This window comes from Elephantulus edwardii, unplaced genomic scaffold, assembly GCF_000299155.1.
Source record: "Elephantulus edwardii isolate Elephantulus edwardi_28Jun2011 unplaced genomic scaffold, EleEdw1.0 scaffold00016, whole genome shotgun sequence".
NCBI lineage: Eukaryota > Metazoa > Chordata > Mammalia > Macroscelidea > Macroscelididae > Elephantulus > Elephantulus edwardii.
Genome location: NW_006399766.1, coordinates 11891222 through 11905205, shown reverse-complemented (window position 1 = coordinate 11905205; position 13984 = coordinate 11891222). Strand labels below are relative to the sequence as shown.

The following is a 13984-nucleotide window of genomic DNA, read 5'->3' as shown; positions in this document are numbered from 1 at the left end:
TGTGATTCATTCATTGTGTTAAGCTTCTGATTTTTATTCTTGAATAACTCTGGTAGCCTAGTCTATGGAAAAATTAGCTGCTGCCCAAAAGAGGTGCATCTACTCCTTGTTGTTGTTTTGGATCCCTCAGCAAATTTTGAGAGGCAATAAATCACAGAAGAGGCGATTGTCCATCTTTCTCCCACAGAGCTGCTGGTGGATTTGAACTGCCTACTTTTGGATTGGTAGCATGACTCCCTAGGCCACCAAAACCCCCCTCATCTGAATAGTAGCTATCTTTATTTCAAGGGAGGAAAGCAAGCCTGCTTATTACTTTATCAGCAGACACATGCTGAATTTTCTGGAGATCAAAAGTAGACCTACAGATTTATGCAGCTCAAGTTTTATGTTTCAGTATTAATTGGTACCTACAGTGACTCATAAAACTGATGTCATGTGTTGGTACTTAGGTGATAAAGAAATGGAGGACGGCAAGAGCGCTCCACCACCAACAGGTAAGTTGTTGCCACAGTTAGAACTAGTGTGTGGGACAAACTTTTTGCCAGTGTGTTGATTCACATTCCCTGTGACACCATGTATCACAGACTAGAACTGCTCTATTGAGTTTTGTTGTCTGTAATCTTTACCAGTCCTTTCTTTGTGGGGGCAATGGTAAGTACAAATCCCTAGTAATTAGGTTAGCAGTCATCAATACCTGATTGCGCTATACTGGCTCTTATTCAACACTGTAGCTTGGATGTGTCGATGATAATGGACGTGCTCAGTTAAAAATATGGAGTTCGTCTATGTACACCAACATGGATATGAGTTATTTTAATCATTAGTGTGTGTAATTCTTCTTTATATATTTTTAAAGTAGGCATTGTTTTCCATTATGAGCTGAAATGACCCAGTCAATGGAGTAATTGTGATGGGTGTGTGGGAGACATTGGTACAGGATAGAGCGGGGTTTAGGGCTGTTGGGCATAGGGTCACTATGAGTCACAAGTGATTCTTCGACACATAACAACAACAACAGTCATTGCCTGACTTCGTAATTTCTTAGTGTGTATATTATATGCCTTTTCTTTGGTTTGGGTATGGTGACTTAGTGGTAAGTCGTTACGCAACCAACCATAAGGCGTGTGGTTCTCTCATTGTTAAACTTCTGATTTTTATTGTTAAAGAACTCTGGTAGCCTAGTATATGGAAAAATTAGCTGCTGCCCAAAGGTGGTGCATCTCCTCCTTGCTGTTGTGTTGGACCCCTCAACAAGTTTTGAGAGGCAATAAATCACAGAAGAGGCGATTGTCCATCTTTCCCCCACAGAGCTGCTGGTGGATTTGAACTGCCTACTTTTGGATTGGTAGCATGACTCCCTAGGCCACCAAAACCCCCCTCATCTGAATAATAGCTATCTTTATTTAAAGGGAGGAAAACAGGCCTGCTTATTGCCTTATCAGCAGACACATGGTGAATTTTCTGGAGATCAAAATAGACCTACAGATTTTTGCAGCTCAAATTTTATGTTTCAATATTTATTGGTACCTACAGTGACCCATAAAACTGACTGATGTCATGTGTTGGCACTTAGGTGATAAAGAAATGGACGATGGTAAAAGCGCTTTACCACCAACAGGTGAGTTTTTGCCACAGTTAGTACTAGTGTGTGAGACAAACTCTTTTCCAGTGTGTTGATTCACATTCCTTGTGACGCCATGTATCACAGAGTAGAACTGCTCCATTGACTTTTCTTGGCTCTAATCTTTACCAGGCCTTTCTTTGTGGGGCCACTGGTAAATCGAGATCCCTAGTAATTAGGTTAGCAGTCATCAATCACTGATAGGACTATACTGTCTCTTATTCAGCACTGTTCCTTGGATGCTCGATGATAATGGAAGTGCTCAGTTAAAAATACCGAGATCGTCTATATACACCAACATGGATCTGAGTTCTTTTAATCATTAGTGTGTATGGTTCTTCCTTATATACTTTTAAAGTAGGAATTATCTTCCTTTATGAGGTGGATTGACTCAGTGACTGGGGTAATTGCGGTGGGTGTGTTGGAGACAGTGAGATTGCCACAGGCCAGAGCTGGGTTTAGGGCTGTTGTGCATAGGGTCGCTATGAGTCACAACTGATTCTTTGTCACATAACAACAATAACAGGCATTACCTGACTTCCTAATTTCTTCTTCTGTACATTATATGCATTTTGTTTTGGTATGGGTATGGTAACTTAGTGGTAAGTCGTTACACTACCAACCTTAAGGCCTGTGGTTCGTTCATTGTGTTAAATTTCTGATTTTTATTGTTAAAGAACTCTTGTAAGCTAGTCTATAGAAAAATTGACTGCTAGCCCACAGGTGGTACATCTCCTCTTTGCTGTTGAGTTGGCCCCTCAGCACGGTTTGAGAGGCAGTAAATCACACAAGAGGCGATTGTCCATCTTTCTCCCACAGAACTGCTGGTGGATTTGTACTGCCTACTTTTGGATTGGTAGCATGACTCCCTAGGCCACCAAAACCCCCCTCATCTGAATAGTAGGTATCTTTATTTAGAGGGAGGAAAACAGGCCTGCTTATTGCCTTATCAGCAGACACATGCTGAATTTGCTGGAGATCAAAAGTAGACCTCCAGTTATATGCAGCTCAACTTTTATGTTTCAATATTTATTGGTACCTACAGTGACTCATAAAACTGACCTATGTCATGTGTTGGTACTTAGGTGCTAAAGAAATGGAGGATGACAAGAGCGCTCCACCAACAACAGGTAAGTTGTTGCCACAGCTAGTAGTAGTGTGTGGGACAAACTCCTTGCCCATGTGTTGATTCTCATTCATTGTGTCGCCATGTATCACAGAGTAGAACTGCTCCATTGAGTTTTCTTGGCTGTAATGTTGAAGCCAGCTCTTTACCAGGCCTTTCTTTGTGGAGCCACTGGTAAATTCAGATCCCTAGTAGGTAGGTTAGCAGTCATCAAAAACTGATTGCACTATAGTGGTTCTTCTTCAGCACCATACCTTGGCTGTGTCGATGATAATGGACGTGCTCAGTTAAAAATATGGAGTTCATCTATGTACGCCAACATGGATATGAGTTATTTTAATCATTAGTGTGTGTGATTCTCCCTTATATAGTTTTAAAGTAGGCATTATCTTCCTTTATGACGTGGATTGACTCAGTGACTGGGGTACTTGGGGTGGGTGTGTTGGAGACAGTGAGATTTGTGCAGGACAGAGCGGGGTTTAGGGCTCTTGTGCAAAGGGTCGCTATGAGTTACAAGTGACTCTTCGGCCCATACAACAACAACAGGCATTTCCTGACTTCCTAATTTCTTAGTATGTATATTATTATATGCATTTTGTTTTGTTTTGTTTTGGGTATGGTGACTTAGTGGTAAGTCATTACACTACCAACCTTAAGGCATGTGCTTTGTTCATTGAGTTAAGCTTCTGATTTTTATTGTTAAAGAACTCTGGTAGCCTAGTCTATAGAAAAATGGGTGCTTTCCCAAAGGTGGTGCATCTCCTCTTTGCTGTTGAGTGGGACCCCTCAGCAAGTTTTGAGATGCAGTAAATCACACAAGAGGCGATTGTCCATCGTTCTCCCACAGAGCTGCTGGTGGATTTAAACTGCCTACTTTTGGATTGGTAGCATGACTCCCTAAGCCACCAACACCCCCCTCATCTGAATAGTAGGTATCTTTATTTAGAGGGAGGAAAACAGGCCTGCTTATTGCCTTATCAGCAGACACATGCTGAATTTGCTGGAGATCAAATTTAGACCTACAGTTTTCTGCAGCTCAACTTTTATATTTCAATATTTATTGGTACCTACAGTGACTCCTTAGCCTGACTGATGTCATGTGTTGGTACTTAGGTGATAAAGAATTGGACGAAAGCAAGAGCGCTTCACCACCAACAGGAAGTTGTTGCCACAGTTAGTACTAATGTGTTGGACAAACTCTTTGCCAGTGTATTGATTCTTATTCCTTGTGACGCCATGTATCACAGTGTAGAGCTGCTCCATTGAGTTTTCTTGGGTGTAATCTTGAAGCCAGGTCTTTCTTTACCAGGCCTTTCTTTATGGAGCCACTGGTAAATTCAGATCCCTAGTAATTAGGCTAGCAGTCATCAATACCTGATTGCACTATACTGGCTCTTATTCAGCACTATATCTTGAATGTGTCGATGATAATGGAAGTCCTCAGTTAAAAATATGGAGATCATCTATATACACCCACATGTATATGAGTTATTTTAATCATTAATGTGTGTGATTCTCCCTTATATATATTTAAAGTAGGAATTATCTTCCTTTCTGAGGTGGATTCACTCATTGACTGGGGTAATTGCGGTGCATGTGTTGGAGACAGTGAGATTGGTTCAGGACAGAGCGGCGTTTAGGGCTGTTGTGCATAGGGTCGCTATAAGTCATAAGTGACTCTTTGGCACATCACAACAACAACAGGCATTACCTGACTTCTTAATTTCTTAGTATGTATATTATTCTATGCATTTTGTTTTGGGTTGGGTATGGTGACTTAGTGGTAAGTTGTTCCACTACCAACCTTAAGGCGTGTGGTTCGGATCCATCAGCAGTTCCGCAGAATAAAGACAGGCAATCGCGTCCCGTTCCCTCTACAGCTTCCGAAAACCTGCTGCAGGTTCAGCTATGAGTTGGTTCCGACACAATGGCACAAAACAACAGCTGTCACTAGGAGGGAATAATGAGTGATGAAGAAAATGCTCTTAAGGACGTTAGCCTGGAATTGGATATATATAGTTAAGATACGTGAAGAAACTCCAAGTGGTTTAAGATAAAAAATATTTTAAATCTATAATGATGTGGCATAAATTACCAATGTCATGTATGACAGGTGGAAGAGAAACAATTGTTTACTATTTGGCTTAGAGGATACTATATCATATTTTTAATGTTTTCCTTTTTTTATAGTTTAGAAAAGGAAAGGTCAGGTCATATTATTAGTTTTATTTGGAGAGCTAGAATGCTTGTTTATTTTGTTAGGAAGTTTACTAAACATTGTAAGGTGTAATGCTGTTAAAGTATTTATGTCATGCCTTTATGAACTAAAAAAACCCTCAAGATGGTGAGTTGCAAGTGATTCAGCCAACTCTCCATTGAGTGTTCAAGGCTATAAATTCAACTGGAGGAGCTTGCCCGTCTTTCTCCTGTGGAGCCACTGGTGGATTAGAAACACCAGAGAGGTCGGTCCTTTGGGTTAGCAGCTTAACTTTCTACACACTACTCCACGAGAGCTCCCTTACCTTTCTAGAAAGAGGAATTAATAGTTTTAAAAAGAATTCATCTTAATCTGTTAAGATGTTTTCTTTATATGCCCTCTCCAAAGTATTGCTTCTAATGAGTGACTTTTAAGACCATGCTAGAACATTTCTTAAACATTTTATTCATTTTAATGCAAATTCACAGAGACTTAGAGTTTCCATGCATTCATTGTTCCACTTTCTCCCTGCCCACCCCTTCCACCCCAATTCACTCTTCTCTTTGAAAATAAAAGAAAAGTTCTTTCATTCTTAAACAGTCACTGTACAGCCTTCGTTCTGGACTCCTGTCATGACAATAATACCTAATCATATATCCCTTTGAAACCGTTCTCTCCCTTATCTGTTTCAGTGCAGTATACATTATTTATCTAGCCCCTCTTTCTCAGTCTTCCCTCAACCCTGATGTCAGTCTCATTTTACAACAGTGGCACTATGCACTATTTGTCCTTTAGTGACTGAGATATTTCACTCAGCAAAATGTCCTCCAGGCTCACCCGTTTCGTATAGTATTTCATGAGTTCCTTGTTCCTCAGTGCAGCATATAATTTCATTGTGTGTTCATTAAAATTAATGAAATAAAAAAAGAACAACAACAGAAAAAGCATTTCATTGTGTGGGTATACCAGAGTTTCTATCACGTTAATTTATATATATAGCTTGTATAAATAGGCCATTTGCACTCCTTTTTCAGAGTACTTACATCAGTAGAGTTTTTCTTGCGGTTACTTAATAAAAATACGAGATAGGCGCTTCACAGACTGGGCAAGTAAAACTCTGAAAAGACCCCTAAATTTTCAGTAGGGAGCTCTGGTTGCTTACTGGCAAGGAGCTGCACTGCAAACCCAAGGGCACGTGGTAAGAATCCCCCCGCTGCTCCATGGGAGAAATATGGCCAGTCTCCTCCCATGTCATTATACTGCCTCAGAAAACCAGCTGGACTAAATGCTGACTCGACGGTCCATAACAACAACATATTGTCAGTAGCAGTAGATCTTTAATACTGAGTAAAAGTGTCATGCAGTCATCATTTTACCATAGATTGCACTAATTCTAGGAAAGGGATCTAGATAGTAAGGTAGTAAGACCTCAGAAAAAGGGAAATTTACTTTAAAACAATATTTACTGAATACTCTTAATAATGATGTCAGGCATTTATACCAGTAACAACGTCTACTGGAGACAAAGTAATCTTTCTTTTTTGTCTCTTTTAATTAATTCAGTCCAGAATATTTGAGATTGGAAGAATGAGGAAAGCTTGGTTTTGTCAGTTACAACTGGATAAAGATGAATGTGACATTTGAATTAGCTTTGTATATTCTAATATTTTTCATGGTTTTTAATAAATCATCATTTCAATGAAAATTTACAGAAAAATTAGATTTTCATTCATTCGTTGTTGCACATTTTCCACCCTCCACTTTTCTTCCTGCTCACTTTCTTTCTTTTTTTTTTTTTAAAAAAAGAAAATTCATTTATTGGTTAGCCTTTGTTAATCCACCTCGTGAAGCTGGATGTATTTCAGTGTTCAGTCATTGAAATGGTAGAGAAGGAAAGAGGATATAGGGAAGGGCTCTTTCCTAGTAACTTCATATCTAGAAAAGTGTTCGATTTTAAGTTTATTATGTACTTTTTTGGTAAAATAACCTTGTTTACTGTCGACAAATTTTTTAAATCTTTTTTTTGCAGCATCTAAGCTTTTTTAGTAGTGCTAGTAATGCTAGTGAGTTAAGCAATTTGTAAGTATCTTTACTATAATAGAAAAGCATTTGGACATGTGAATTTACCATACCACCTCTGAGCAGTGTCCATCAGGTTTAGTTGACGACGGAGGGGCAGAAAGACTTGTAAGAGGGGGCATGTGTGCACATGTGTCCATATTTACATTTTTATAATAACCATGGTACGTCTGTATCATAGGAGTACATTGTTAAATTGCACTAGAGATCTGATAGCTATCTTAGAAGCATTATACTCTATTGCTTTATGTTTTCCTTGAAATTACACAATAAACAAATACAATATTTTAATTGAAGCTCTGCCAGTATCTAAAAGCATGCACCATTTTTTGTTGTTATAAAGTTTTTGTCCCCAAGAATGGCTAACTGCTTTTTTGTCCATCCTGATTGAGTCGGTATCCTGTATTCTTGGTTGTCATAATACGCAATGGCTTTGGGAACTAGGAATTCATAAATAATTGTGATTCATAATGTGTGACCTCAACCAGATAAAAGTTTGTGCTTGCTTATGTAAAAGATGTAAAAAGGACATAAACTAATCATCAAGGTGGTTATGGGTGGCTTTTGAGTTTCTGCTTTTCCATTTTCTGTAATCCGTATGTTTTAGAAGATTGAAGAGGGAAAAAAAAGATGTTCTTTTAAAAACCTGGTGGGGGGATAAATCATTCATTGTGTTAAGCTTCTGATTTTTATTGTTAAAGAACTCTGGTAGCCTAGTCTATAGAAAAATTGGCTGCTAGCCCAAAGGTGGTACATCTCCTCTTTGCTGTTTAGTTGGATCCCTCAGCAAGTTTTCAGAGGCAGTAAATCACACAAGAGGCGATTGTCCATCTTTCTCCCACAGAGCTGCTGGTGGATTTGAACTGCCTACTTTTGGATTGGTAGCATGACTCCCTAAGGCCACCAAAACCCCCCTCATCTGAATAGTAGGTATCTTTATTTAGAGGGAGGAAAACAGGCCTGCTTATTGCCTTATCAGCAGACACATGCTGAATTTGCTGGAGATCAAAATTAGACCTACAGATTTATGCAGCTCAAGTTTATGTTTCAATATTTATTGGTACCTACAGTGACTCATAAAACTGACTGATGTTATGTGTTGGTACTTAGGTGATAAAGAAAATAAACTTGGCAGCGTGATGGACGACAGCAAGAGCGCTTCACCACCAACAGGTAAGTTGTTGCCACAGTTAGTACTAGTGTGTGGGACTTGTATGGATTACTTTATTTCAGGAGAAAAGGTGAGAGAGACACAGAAGTGGACACATTCTCCTAAAAACAAAAAGTATTTTAAATTGTTAAAGCAATACAAATCATAGTAAAATAGTAATACTATGCAGTAAAATATCAGTAAAAATTAAATATTTCCTCTTCATCCTCAGGAATAACTACTACTATTATTAGTTTAGTTTATATAATCAGTAGACTTGTATACATAATGTGAGAGAGACAAGATTTTCTCTAACCATTTTTCAACAGGAAGTAACAGGAATGTCTGTCTGTTTCATTGATTATGGAAAGGCATTTGACTCTGTGCATTATGACAAATTGTGACTAACTCTGAGAAGGAAAAAAAAAAAGAAAACAAAGATTCTCACCACCCAGCCAATTGGAAACATCATGATTGTTGGTGAAGAGAATGAGATTGTTAACAGCTTTAGTTTGCATGTCTCCACTGTTGGTACTGTTGGCACCAGCAGCCAGGAGTTTAAAAGACATATTGTGATGGGAAAGGCTGCTGTTAAGGACCTCTCTAAAGTACTGAAGTGCAAGTGATATCGCTCTGGAGACTGAGGTGCACCTGATCCAGGCCATGGTCTTTGCAGTCACTTGCTATGCATCAAACAGCTGGACAGTGACTCGGGGGGATAGAAGGAGAATTGATGCCTTTGTGCTGTAGTGTTGAAGAAGAGTGTTGAATATACCAGGAACTGCTAAGAAAATGAACAGGTTCTACCGGAGAGGGTTTAACCTTGCTGCTCATCGGAGGCAAGGATTCTGAAGCTTAGTCTGACATATTTTAGTCATGTTGCAAGGAGCTACCAATCCTTTGAGAGGGACTTCATGCTAGGGAGGGTGAAGGGACAACGCAGGAGAGGAAGACCCTCTATAATGTCAATTGATTCAGTGACTAGAATTATCAAGATAGGTGTGTCAGAGACAGTGAAGCTGGCACAGGACAGAACAGGTTTTAGGGCCCTTGTACATAGGGTCACTAACAGTTGTAGGCAACTTAATGGCACATAACAACAACAACATGGTTGTCTATATGGAGTTATACTGCTAACTCAAAGAGGGTACTTCTCTGACAGTTTTGAATCTCCTTTGGAGAAAGATGGGGAATCTCCTTCTCTGTGATTTATACTCTTGTAAAACCTTTTCAAGTGTGTTGTAGTTCCACCTGCTCAAATAAAGTTGTTTCCAGGGATGCTTGGTCTCATACATGCTGGTAAAACAACAACAACAACAACAAAAACCTGTTCGAGTGTCACCTCTGAGTCAGTTTTCATTCAACAACAGTGAGAGTTTGATTTTAGATCCGAAGAGAGTAAGTGCTGAGTTTGTTAATTGTTGCTGCCATGTAATGACTACAAATAGCAATTCAATAATTTCTACTAGGATTGTTCAGGTATATATTAAATATCACACTTCATATTGCATAAAAGTATTTTTCTTCTTGAAAATACAATTTCTTTCTCTCCTTTTGAATATTAGATAATTTAAAAATGACAGAACTGTTCATGGAATGTGAAGAGGAAGAACTGGCACCATGGCAGAAAAAAGTAGAAGAACCTGAGAATAAAGAAGATGATGACCTGATCTTTGTTGGAGAGATAACAGGTCCAAGGCCAACCACTTCCTGTAAGTGTTTACATTAGTAAAGTCAAGTTTTAGAAATTTTTTTTCTGATGGACTATTTTCTGTATATTAATATATTTGTTTTTCTGTGAAGTTACATGTAAATGGGAAGATGAGATTGGCAAGAATTTGTGAGAATCAGGGTGGAGATTTATTTGAAGTCTTGAGAAAGCCGATAAGAGATTAGGATATCAGATACACTGTTAGGTGTTATCCAGACAGCCCATAGTGAATTTAAGAGAACAGTTTAAAAGCAGTATATGATTGGGTATTATGGTTATGACAAGAGTCCAGAATGAAGGCTGCAGAGTGGAGTGGAGTGTACTTGGGGCCGGGGTGGAGGGTGGGTGAGGATTGTATACCAATGAAGGAATTTTCTTTTCCTTTTCAAAGAGAAGAGCGAAGTGGGGGGAGGGGTAGGCCGGAAGAAAAATGCAACAATGAATGAATGGAAATCCAGATTCTCTGTAAATGTTCATTAAAATAAATTTTTTAAAAAAGAATAATAGATTGAAATCTTGTCCTGTTCTATGTCATCCTTCTTGTCTCTGCCATACTTAAGCCCATTGTTGCAGTTACTGTTTGAATACATCTCCTTAAGGTTTGTTTTCTTTTTTGCTAATCCTCTCCTTTTCCTAGCGTGGTGTCCTTTTGGACAGACCAGCCCCTTCCTGACAACATGTCCAATGTAGATGAGACAAAGTTTCACCATTCTTGCCTCTAATAATCACTTGGATCGCAGAATTGTTTGTTCTTTTCGCAGACCAAGGGACATTGAATACAGTTTATGACACCAAAATTCCAAGGCATAGATTCTTCAGTCCTCTTTATTCATTGTCCATTTATCAGATATGTATGAAGCAATTGAAAATGGCTTATGTCAAGTGCCCCACACTCTTTAAAACTAACATCTTACTATTTAGCAGTTTAAAGAGGTCCTTGACCATAGAATTGCCGAGTGTAGTATCTTTTTATTTCTTGACTGCTGCTACCTTGGGTGTTGATTGTGGATCCAAGTAAAATGAAATCCTTGACAACCTCAATCTTTTTTCTGTTTATCATGTTGTTGCCTCTTGATTCAATTATAATGATTTTTTTCTTAATGTTGAAATATAAGCCATACTGAAGGTTATAGTCTTTGATCTTCTTCAGTAAATAAGTCTTCTTCACTTTCTACAAGCAAGCTTGTTCCAGCTACGTAATGTTGGTTGTTGATGAGTCTTACTCTAATCTTTATGCTACATTCTTTTCATATAGTTTAGCCTCTCAAATTACTTGTTCTTCATATAGATTATATAGTTATGGAGAAAAGGATATTACCCTTGAGGTACATTTTTAGTACTTTTAAATTATGCAATAATTCCCTTGTTCTGTTAAGCAACTGCTTCTAAGTCTATGTATAAATTTCTCATGAGCACAAGTAAGTGTTCTGGAGTTCCCATTTTCTTTAGTGTTGACTGTATGGATCATAATCAGATAAGGAGAAAAGAGAAATGCTAAGGGTCAGGAGCCCTAGTGGTATACTAGATTACATTTTAGACTAAAAGATTTGTGATCCTAACCCACCAGCTGCTCTTTGGAAGAAAGATGAGGCAGTCTGCTCCTGTGAAGATTTATACCTTTGAAGAATATATGAGGTGTTTCCACTCTGTCTTTATAGGGTCATTATAAATTTGTATTGACTTAATGGCAGTCAGGGTTACGTGATGGCATTGTAAGCCTTCTGAGATAGAAATAATCATCTTTGTGTAATAACCAAGTAGCCTGTTTATCTCTTTATTGGCTTATATTTCTTCTCTCCATCACCTTTAGCCCCAAAAATACAAAGACATGTTTTAAGTGCTTTGTATAAAATGTCAGAATATTCTCAGTAAGTATGTGTGTTGTCTCTGATAGGGTATATCATATTTTGATTCTTGGTTATAAAATGTATAAGTGCATGGGCTGAAGTTTCTGGTCATTTACATCTAACACTTGCTTTTATTATTCATAAAGTGAATGTGTTGATGATGTTGATTAGAATACTTAAAAATATATAAAGTGGATACACACAGTGTCCAGACTTTCAGTAGTGGAAAAGGAAACAGATCTATTCCATGTGGGTTATTTTTGGGGGTTTTTTGGTTTTTTAAGCCTGGGAAATTAACAAAAAAATGGTAGCCGGCATAAATCCAACACAAAACCCATTGCCATCCAGTTTATTTTGAGTCATAGCTGTTTTTCTGAAGCTATTCCTCTTTCTCCAATGAAGGGTGCTTGATGGATTTGAACTGGCAATCTTTTGGTTAGTAACTCTGTTAACTGCACCACTAGGGCTCCTTTTACCAGGCATTCCTATGTTTTATAACTTTCTATCTCTTTCATTGCCATCATGTCAACAATGACTCACACATAGCAGACCCTGAGCATATTTTCAGAGGCTGTGAATTACTTGTGAGATTGCCCATCAGACCAGCTGTTGGATTTGAACCACTTGTCTTTTCTTACTTTTTCTTTTTTTACTTTGTGGGTTTACTTTTTCTTTTTATTTATTGAGATTTTAAATCAAAGTTTATAGAGAACTTGGATTTCTATTCATGTATTGTTGCATTTTCCTCCCTACCTATCCCACCCCCGGTTCATTTTTCCATTTGAAAAAAAAATTATTTTTGTACAATTCCCTCCAGTCCACTTTCCTGTTCAGCTCTTATTCTAGACTGTTGTCATGAAGATAATACCTAATCATATATTCCTTTTAAGCAATTCTTTCCCTCATCTGCTTCAATGCCGTATACATCATTTATCCCCTCTTTCTTTAGTTTCCTCCCAACCCCGATGTCAGTCCTGTTTTATAACAGTGGCATTGTAAATATTTGTCCTTTTTTGACCAAAATATTTCACTTAACATAGTGTCCTCCAGGGTCACCCATTTTGTATAATATTTCATGACTTCCTTGTGTTTTTAGTGCTGCATAATATTCCATTGTGTGACTATACCACAGCTTCTCTGTCCATTCATTTGTTGATGGGAGCTTGGGTTGTTTCCATCTCTTTGCTTTTGTGAAGAAAGTAGCAATAAACATGGGTGTGCCTATATTTGCTTGAGTGTCAGATCTGGTTTCTTTAAGGGTATATTCCCAGTAGTGGAGTTACTGGGTTAAATAGTATTTCTATTTGCCGCTTTTTGAGAAAGCACCATACAGCCTTCCAGAGTGGTTGCACCATTTTACACTCCAACAGTGAATAAGGGTTCCAGTTTCTCCACAACCTCACCAGCATTTGTTGTTTGCTGCTCTGTTGAATTTTACTATTTTTACTGGGGTGATATTATATCTCATAGTTGTTTTGCTTTGTCTTTTCTTACTTACTAGGCCATCAGTTACCATGTTGTTGCTATTGAGTACTATAGAGTCAGAACTGACCCATAGCCTGACCCTCCAGGGGATTTTCAGAGACAGTTAATCACACAGGAGGAGATTACCCATCCTTCTCCCGCGGGGTGGCTTTGCCTCAGTCCATGTGCCTTCTTGATTATAGCACAGCTTCTTGGCACTAGGCCACCAGAGCTGTGTTTAAAATTATAGTGGAGATGAGAAAGCCTTGTTCCTGTTTTTAAATGTCAGATGGCACTTCTATTTGGTTTTAACAGAAAATTATTTAACCCGTTGAATTCACAGTATCATTTCCTGTGGCACTTATGTAAAAACTAGGTATGTTGCAGTGTTTGTGGTTAATGGTGTCACTGTGATTTTTAAAAAATACTGAAATATTAATATATCTCAAAATTATTATTTGAATGAACTAATAGAAAGCATAGCAGATAAGACTCAGTTTGGATTTTTAACCATTATAGATGACAGTTTTCAACTGGAACAATGTGTTTTAAGTGATTCAATCAAAAAGAGGGTTGATCTCAGTGGAATTTGTTTTGTAAACTGCTAATTGAGGATTTAAATTATTTTACTAATATTTTACATGTGCTGTTGTGTGCTTTTGAGTTGGAACTGACTCATAGTTGACCTTCTAGTAGATTTTCAGAGGCAGATTTTACTTAAGCCATAAAATTTTTTTTTTCTATAATTATATTTTATTAATTTTCATAAACATTTACAGAGATTTTGGG

At 38.0% G+C, this 13984-nt stretch overlaps 1 pseudogene; it reads left to right on the top strand.

Moving 5' to 3' along the window:
* The window catches only part of LOC102848064, an 86521-nt pseudogene that overhangs the window by 51889 nt on the left and 20648 nt on the right, over nt 1–13984 (top strand).